The 9,295-nt window shown below is 42.4% G+C and overlaps 1 non-coding gene across 1 annotated transcript; it reads left to right on the top strand.

The window, feature by feature from the left end:
- Positions 1-8,898: 8,898 nt before the first annotated feature.
- Positions 8,899-9,088, top strand: LOC128593073 (U2 spliceosomal RNA). The gene has a single exon (XR_008382249.1). It is a non-coding gene; the product is annotated as a U2 spliceosomal RNA (small nuclear RNA).
- The last annotated feature ends 207 nt before the right edge of the window (positions 9,089-9,295 follow it).

Genomic DNA, 9,295 nt, shown 5'->3' with positions numbered 1-9,295 from the left:
AAATTAAGACATTGTCAGAAATCCAAAAGGTGAGCACCAGCAGCCTTGCCCTACAACAGAAGGAGTCCTTCTGGTTGGAATGGAAGGACACTAGATAGGAACTCAAAGCTTGATGAAGAAATAAACATGTTTGGTAAAGGCAAATACATGGACAGTTATAAAGGCTAGTACTATTTTTGTCTTGTACTTGATTTAAGAGACTAACATATCAAAAAAGGCTATTATGAGTGGATGTTTTGGACACACAATATGTACACATGTTATCTGGTGACACCAATACCTGAAAGAGCAATTAGGCAAGAGAATGAAATGAAAGGCACTCAAATTGAAAAGGAAGTATAAAGTTATCAGTTTACAAATGAGGTGCTCTCATATATATAAAACACTTAAGATTCCATAAAAGAAGTGTAACAATAAAAGTAAACTTAGGAAAATTTCAGGTATATGGAATCTCAAGGGACCAAAATGAACAAATCAATCTTGTAAAGGTGCAAACTTGGAGGTCTTATACTTCCTGTTTTTAAAACTCATTACAAGCGCCAGCGTTCAAAACAGTGATACTGGCATGGACAGACTTAGAAAGCTATGGAAGAGAACACTGAGCCCAGAAATAAACCTGCTCCTAGATGATTAAATGATTTTACAAGGGTGCCATTAGCACTCAGTCAGTAAAGGATGGTCTCTTCAGCAAATGGTACTGGGGTGACCGGACGTCCACAGGCAGGAGAATGTAGTTGGAGCCTGACATGATGCCATATGCAAAAATTAACTCATAGTGAATCAAGGACTAAAATGTTAAGGGCTAAAACTATGAAACTCCAGGAAAAACCCATGAGGGGAAGCTTCAGGATGATGGATCTGGTGTTATTTTGGGGCTATCACACCAAAAGCACAGGCTACAAATTACAAGTAGGTAAACAGGATCACATCACAATTTAAAAGCTCTGCGCATCAAAGGACACAACAGAGTCACTGGCAACCTGTGGAATGGGAGAAAATGCCTTTAAATCATACCTGATAATAGGTTCACATCTAGAATATTTAGAGAACTCCTATGTTTACGACAATAAAACAAATAACCTAATTAAACAGTGGCCAAAGGACTTGAATAGTTATTTCTCCAAAGGTAATATGCAAATGGCCAATATGCTCATGAAAAGATGCTTAACAGCACTAATCATCAGAATACTGCAGAGCAGGAAAAACCACTTTACACTCCTTAGGACGCCTACTATCCAAACAACAACAGAAGACGGTAAGTGCTGGTGAAGATGTGGAGAAACTGGAACTTTTGTGCACTGGTGGAGGGAGTGTAAAATGGTGTCACCACTGTTGAAAACAGTATGATGCTTTCTCAAAGAGTGAAAGATGATTACCATGTGATCCAGCAAACCAACATCTGGATGTATATCCAAAGATATTGGAAGTACAATCTCAAAGTGGTATTATTTCACCCACAGTCATAGCAGCATTATTCATAATAGCCAAAAGGTGGAAGCAACCCAAGTGTTCATCAATGAGGAGCGGATAAATCAAACAGATCTGTACATACAACAAAATATTTATTCAACCATAAAAAGGAAGGAGATTCAGACACATGCTACCACATGGATGAACTTCAGGACACTGTGCTAAGCCAGTGTCAAAAGGTAAACATTGTCTAATTGTACTTATGTGACTAAATTCATGAAAACAGAAAGTAGAAGGGTGGTTGCCAGGGACAGTGGTGGGAATTAGGGAGTTATTGTTTATTGGGTACAGAGCTTCAGTTTTACAAAATGAGTTGTACAGATAAATGGTGGTGACAGAGGCACTACAGTGTGAATGTCCTTCACACCACTTAACTGTACAAGTAAAAGGAGCTAGGTGGAGATATTATGTTATGTGTATTTTATCAGAATCAAAATAAATAATGTTTTAAAAATGTAATTAAGGCATTGATGGAAAACAAAGGCAGGGATATAGGGCAACTGTCAGTAGCAGTTTCCATAGATGGAACCACTATGAGGAGGTATTTGGCAATAACAATGCATGCCCAATGGCCTAGGAGTCTCACTTTTAGGGAGACACCCAACAGAAGCTCCTAAGTGTGCCCCCAGAAAGGAAGTTTCCCAGATGTTATCAGCCTCGTGGATCAGAACCCCAGACTGGAAAGGATAGGAAATGTGCACAGTAGCATGGGTCAGTCTACTGCCCTGTATCCACACAACGGCATAATATACAGAAATGTGCATGGGGACGTGCAACGTGTGACACACGAGGAAGCTTGTGAACGATATGGAGCCAAGGAAGCCAGATATAGAAGAGTTTAGCTATAGCACCAAGCAAAACTAGGCTTGTGCTGGTAGAAGTCAGGGTAGGGGTTTCCCTTGGGGACAGGCTAGACACCAGATGGGTCTCCGGGAGACTTTGGGGTGCTGATAATCTGTTTCCTGATCTTGGTACTGGATAGAGGGTGTGTTCAATATGGGGGGGAGGGGAAGTAAGTTGTATAAAACAAAAAAGGTAAGTTGTATATTTATGTGAAGTATACTTAAATTAAAAACTCTTGTTAAAATCACCAGACTGCCTATCAAGCCTAGGATAAAAGAGGGACCCTCAGCCTGCTATGTCTTGTTCATCAAGGGCAAGTTCAAGTGACCATGTGGTCTTCCCCTTGGTGCAGGGAGGCTGCCACCGGGCTCTAAGCACTGTAGGGCATCAGGGTGAGAGCTGAGGTCCAGAATCTAGGACGCTCCTGGTGAGCTACGACATGGCTACGTCTACCTTAGTGCCAGGATCACCACTGCTGCCTACCTGTCTCTCAAGGTGAGCCAGGGCCCTGCCCCTCCCCCACCCACCCTGCCTACTCCTTCCCTTCCATTTACTCTGATGAATTTGTAAGAAAGCCTCAAATCCTAGGCCCCCGGACTAAGAAGTAGCTGTTCTCCCAGATTTTAGCATGGTTCTCATGTCTAAAGGCAGAAATGGCTGGTTCAAAACATGTAGATGTGGACCTGCACTGAGGTCACATATTGCTGATCTATTCTGTTGATTCTGGCTTTTGTTTTTTTCCCGATCTAAAGGTGAAGACCAGACTGTTTGACATGATGCTCTTGGCAGCCACTGGCTGTTCCACCCAAGGATGCTCTGGAATCCATCAGTACCTTTATCTACCATCTCGGGACTGCTAAGAAGAGGGTTGGCACCATTCTTGAGCAGCTCTCTTCCCTATTTTCCTACCCAAGATTATAATGCCAATTCACTGATCAGTAACAAGAACTCCTCAGGGACAGCTCTGTGCCTTCCCCCGTACTGACCCCTGTTGCTGGGTAGTGACCTTTATCAATCATAGTGAGCAAGTGTTCCAGCACTAGGCCTCTGTTCTGAAGGACCAGCCATTTCCATAGCACCTGGCATCTTCTTTCCTCACTGTCTTTCTTCAGTTTTCCTAAAGCAGAGCTTGAGACAGGGATTTGGATGTGTGTGATTTCTGGAGGGAGCAGGACTTCTGAGGGCAAGGAGTTGGGCAAGGACAGAGATCTGGGTGGTCTAGACTCATACTAGGGTACTGTCTCCTTGCCAGACAGGGGCCACCTCTGGGTGGGGATGTGCATGCGACATTTTGGGAGAGTTGGCTGTGACAATTGAGGACCAACTCTCTAGAGAAGGGGCCACTGCATACCATCAGTGGGCAGTGTGGGATGGTGGAGCAAAGGGGGTCCTTCTTCACAGGAAAGAAGATCTGGTGGGCACCACAGAGCTGCTGAGTAGCACCTAGCTGAGTGTCTGTTTTCTTTCTTTGTGTAATTCTATGAAAAAGTCACTTTTGGCCCTGGCTGAGTCCCTACTTCTAACTTTTTGTTGTCTAGAAGGCTGCAGTGCAGTGGCACTATCGTAGCTCACTGCAGTCCCCAAATATTGGGCTTGAGCCATCCTCCTACCTCTGCCTTCCCAGTAGCTGGGACTACAGGTGTGTGCCATCACTCCTGGCTAATTGTTAAATTTTTGTAGAGAAAGGTCTGGCTATGTTGAGGCTGTACAGGAAGTACTGGCCTCAAGCAATCCTCTTCCTTCACCTTCCCAAAGTGTTGGGACTGTAAGTGTGAGCCATGTGCCCAGCCAGTTCTTGAGAGTTTTAACCTCAAATTAGGGACCCACATTTCCTATAGCTGCTTAATCTCTGCCCAGTATTTGTGGTTTATGGTCTGTGTTAAGGAGACCCCTTTCCTAAATGTTACCTTCTTTCTTCATTGTGTGTATCTGCTGCTACCTCATGTTCATTGGCCTTGGGTTCCATGAAAACCACCTTAGAGTCTGCTTTGTTCTCTAAGCATGGCTGAAGGTGGTGGGCAAGGTCAGGTGAGCTTCCTCTGCCAGCCTCTGGCTGACCATGGAGGTGAAGCAGCTGCTTGGAGTGGCTCCCATGATCCCTCCTACTGGTATTCACACCCTTGTAGAATCCCTATTTCTTTTGTGTGAACTGGATCTAGAGGGCTCTCTGCAAGTTCATGTGGATCCCAAGTATAATCTGCTAATGTGGCTTTAGAGGCCAGTGAGCTCACCCTTAGTCCCAGGAAGGAATTGTGACTGCCTATAAGGATATTCCTAGGTGGATACCCAACAGCAGGTGCTTCTAGTGAATAGAATTTGGCACAAATGATGGATGTCCTGTGCAATTTGGGCTCTAAGACTGTGACTCCCATCTTACTCACACCCTTCCTTGCCCTTTGCTTGCTCTGATGACACAAGCTGTCATGGGGTGAACCTGAGCTCAGTGGGGAGGCCCACATGATGAGGAACTGAAGGAGGCCTCTGGCCTACAGCCATGGAGACAGGGAGAAGGAAGCAGATCCTGCCCTTAATGAGTCTTGAGATGACTGGCTTGTCAGAGAACTGGAGCCAGGTGGTCCAGCTGAGCTGCTCCTGAATTCCTGACACAGCAGCTATGATATAATCAGCAGTGGTGTTCTAAGCAGCAAAATTTGTGGGTAATTCCCTACACAGCAGTGGGTAACTACTGCAGAGAGTTCTGGGAGATGGAAACTGAGACAGAGCCTGTACCATGTGTCCATAAAACTTTATATTATATATAAATATTTTCCCCCAGATCATCAAAAACCAGCCATGAACATGATTTTTCATAAATTAATCATAATTTATTTAGCCATTCTCCTATTATTGGCTATTTTGATTGCCATTATTCTTTTCCATGATGAGTAATGCTCCCAAGCATTACTTTGATAGCATTCATATATGAACTTTCATCCACATCACTGTTTACTTCCTAGGGGATTGTTTTCTAGAAATGGACTTGTTACAGCACACATATTTTCATGATTCCTGGTATATATTGTCTGACTGTCTTCCAGAAGCCTTGCATCGATTCACAGTATCACCAACAGAATATGGTAATGCATGTAGGAAGCCCATTTTAGACGGAAACTCTCCAGTTCTAGATGACTATGGGGGCTCCGGAACTGTCTCCTGATCTGCAGAATCCAGCTCAGAGCCTGACACAGAGTAGGGCCCCTTGAGTGATCTCACCCACAATGAAAATTTAACTACCATTCACAGAAAAAAAAATAATACCCATTCCACTTAAATTCTGCCAGAAAATAGAGGAAAAGGAAATCTCTTTCAATGCATTTTATAAGGCCATTCTTTCTTTGATACCAAATTAAAGACATTATAAAAAAGAAATAAAATTCCCAAGCAACATTCATCATGAGCACAGATCCTAAAATCCTTAATAATCATTAGGGAACTAAGCCTAGAAATTTATAAAATGAATAATACATCATGCCTAGTAGAATTCATCACAGAAGGTAAGATTGGTTTAACATTAAAAAATTATACTAATAGCCTAAAAAAATTTTACATAGTCATGTTAATAGATGCAAAAAGCATTTGAAAAATTCAGTATCTAGTTATAAAAAAAACTATCAGTAAATAAGAAACAAAGGAAAAAACATCCTTAACTTGGGAAATTTGACATCTATAAAATAAACTATAATTAATAATTGCACACGGGTGGCGCCTGTGGCTCAGTCGGTAAGGTGCTGGCCCCATATACCGAGGGTGACGGGTTCAAACCCAGCCCCGGCCAAACTGCAACCGAAAAATAGCAGGGTGTTGTGGCGGGCACCTGTAGTCCCAGCTACTCAGGAGGCTGAGGCAAGAGAATCGCTTAAGCCTGGGAGTTGGAGGTTGCTGTGAGCTGTGTGAGGCCACGGCACTCTACTGAAGGCCATAAAGTGAGACTCTGTCTCTACAAAAAAAAAAATAATAATTGCACACATTGTGTTTCCTTTAAGAGTGGGAATAATTTAGGGTTGTCCTCTCTTACCACTTTTGTCTCATTTTGTGTATTTCATTGTCACTAATGCAACAAGCCAAGAAAAGATTGGAAAAGAAAAAATAAAATCTCCTTATTTACAGATGATATAATTGTCTTTGGGGAAAATGCTAAGGAATCTATTAAAATGCTATAGGAATAAATAAATAAGAAACTTCTAGAAGAAAACATAGGAGAAAATCTTTGTAATTTGGGGGTAGGCAAAGATTTTCTAGGACACAAAAAGCACAAACCATAAAAGAAAATTAAAATATTAAAGGATAGTGTTAAGAAAATGAAAGGAATGTCACAGACGGGTAAAGATATTTACAATAAATATATCTGATAAAAATGCCCTTATGTAGGATATATGAAAACTTTTGTAATACATTAATAATAGTAAGAAAAATACAATTTAAAAAACTGGTTAAAGATTTACACTCCCAACCAAAGAAGATACATAAAGGCAAAGAAGTACATGAAACAATAATCAACATCATTATTCGTAGGAAAATTCAAGCTAAAACCACAACTGCATGCCATTACATCCACTAGAATTGTTAAATTAAAATAACTAACAATACATATTAAGAGTTGGCAAGGATGTGGAACAGCTGGTATCTTGTATATTTACTAGTGAGAATGCAAAAAAAAAAAAAACTGGATACAAACCAAATATCCATCAACCAGATAACAGATAAACAAGAGCGGCATGTCCGTACAATGGAGTATTATTTAGCAGTAAAATGGAACGACTGAGGTTTGCAATGTCGTGGTTGAAGCTGAAAGCCTTACATTAAACGAAAGCCACCAGAAGCAAAAAATTATCTACTTCCAGGATAGACCATATATGCTACACCATACAATAAACCTCAATAAATTTTGAAAGACAGAAACACCACCAAACATGTTCTCCAACTAAAATGAAATAAGCCTAGAAACTGATAGCAAGAGGGATTTCCATATACGTTACGTGAAAATTAAATAGCACACTCCTAAATATTGTATAATCAATGGGCCAAAGAAGAACTAAAAAGAGAAAATATAAAATACACTGAGACAAATTAAAATGAAGACGCAACACACAAAAACTTGTAGAATTCTGCTAATGCAGTGCCTAGAGGAAAATTTTATACCTGCAAAATCCTTACATTACGAAAGAAGAAAGACTTCAAGTCAGCCTTGCTCAGGTCTCGAGGGCTCCCATTTGGCCTCAGCCCGGGCCACCCTCAGTGACCCTGGGCGTCCCTCGGCCACCATTGGCCTGATCCGCAGCGCTGCTGGCCTAGGCCGTGCCCACAGCCCCGGGTTCGCGTAGGCATCGCCCGCTCCCGCCCCTCCAGCTCAGGCCGGATAGAGGCGCCCCCTGCCCAGCCCGGGTGCCGGCCCGGAGAAGACTGGTGCCGGTGGCACTCACCATCAACCCCTCCATAGATAAGGGCCTGTTCTCACTAGCCAGGGCCCCTCTGCAGCAAAGCTGGGGGCCTCAAGAAGGAGCTCCAGTGGCCAGAACTGGACAAGCAGCGCAGCCGGACTCCTTCCTCACCCAGAAGGCTGCAGGTCGAGCTCAGGGAGCGGCTTCCAAAGATCTCAGAGCGCACGGGCAACGGCAGTTGGTCACCAGAGTCCAGCACTGAGGTGCAAGACCTCATCATGGCCAGAAAGCTGATCCAGCCCACTACCAAGCTGACCATCCCATACATCATGGTTTCTATAGGGCCTTCTGTGGGAGATCAGCGTCCTAGTGGAGCATGTGAGACCATGTCTCCCTGTGCTGCCCAGGCTGGTCTTGAACTCCTGGACTTAAGTGATCTTCCCATCCCAGCCTACTAAAGGCCCTGGGCACCCGTTCCTACCTTGTTTTTGTAACAAACAAATCAAGGGACCACCACCATATCAGCGCAATGACTTAAGTTTTGTAATGCTCTCATTTTGGGAGACCTAGGCAGTTGGATTGCTTGACCTCCAGAGTTCGAGACCAGCTTGAGCAAGAGTGAGACCCTGTCTCTACTAAAAATAGAAAAATTAAGGCAAGGGGATCACTTGAGCCCAAGCATTTGAGGTTGCTGTGAGCTATCATAATGCTACTCTACCCAGGGCCACAGAGTGAAATTCTGTCTCAAAATACAAACAAACAAAAAACCTCCAAGGGACCATGTATATAGCACACAAATAAAAAGACATGTGTTCAACCGTGGCTCACATACCCATAATTTCTACTGATTGTTAAAAAAATAAATAAAAACTGGGTGATAAAAGCCATATGTATAGTATGGCAACCCCACATCTAGTTTTTTACTGAATGGGAAAAAACTGAAAGCCTTCTGTTTATAATCTGGAACAAGGATTCCCACTTTCACTGGTTATTCATAATAGTACTAGAAATTCTGATAGAGCAATCAGACTAAAGAAAGATACATAGTGCAAACAGACAAAAGAAAGAAGTATCCAAATTGGGAAGGAAGCAAATTATCTTTATTTGCAGATGTTATGAAGATATCTGCACTCCCGTGTTTACTGAAGCATTATCCACAATACCCAAGATTTGGAATCAACCTAAGTGACCATCATGAGATGAATGGATTGCTTCTCAGCCTTTTGGCTAAGATCAAGTGTAGAATCTGTTCTTACCAGTTTAATATCTGATATGTCCTCTATCCAAGGACAATATATTAAATGGATTTTTGGAGAAAGGAATTGGAATAGAACTTGCTCTGTCCACTCCACTCATCAGCCTGGTGTTGTATTACCTCCAAGAATGGTGCACCCCTCCAGGAGGGAGGACTGAATTAAAAAAAGAGAGAGAGATGAATGGATACAGAAACTGGTGCACATGCGCAATGGAATCACATAGTAAATAGCCATAAAAATAGAATGAAATCCTGCCATTTGCAGTGACATTGAAGGAAGAGGAGAACCTAATGTTAAGTGAAATAACCAAGCACAGAAAGACAAACCTTCCATGTTCTTACTTGTATG

This window comes from Nycticebus coucang, chromosome 8, assembly GCF_027406575.1.
Source record: "Nycticebus coucang isolate mNycCou1 chromosome 8, mNycCou1.pri, whole genome shotgun sequence".
Lineage (NCBI taxonomy): Eukaryota > Metazoa > Chordata > Mammalia > Primates > Lorisidae > Nycticebus > Nycticebus coucang.
The sequence above is the reverse complement of the archived record's forward strand: the minus strand, read 5'-3'. Positions and strand labels throughout refer to the sequence as shown.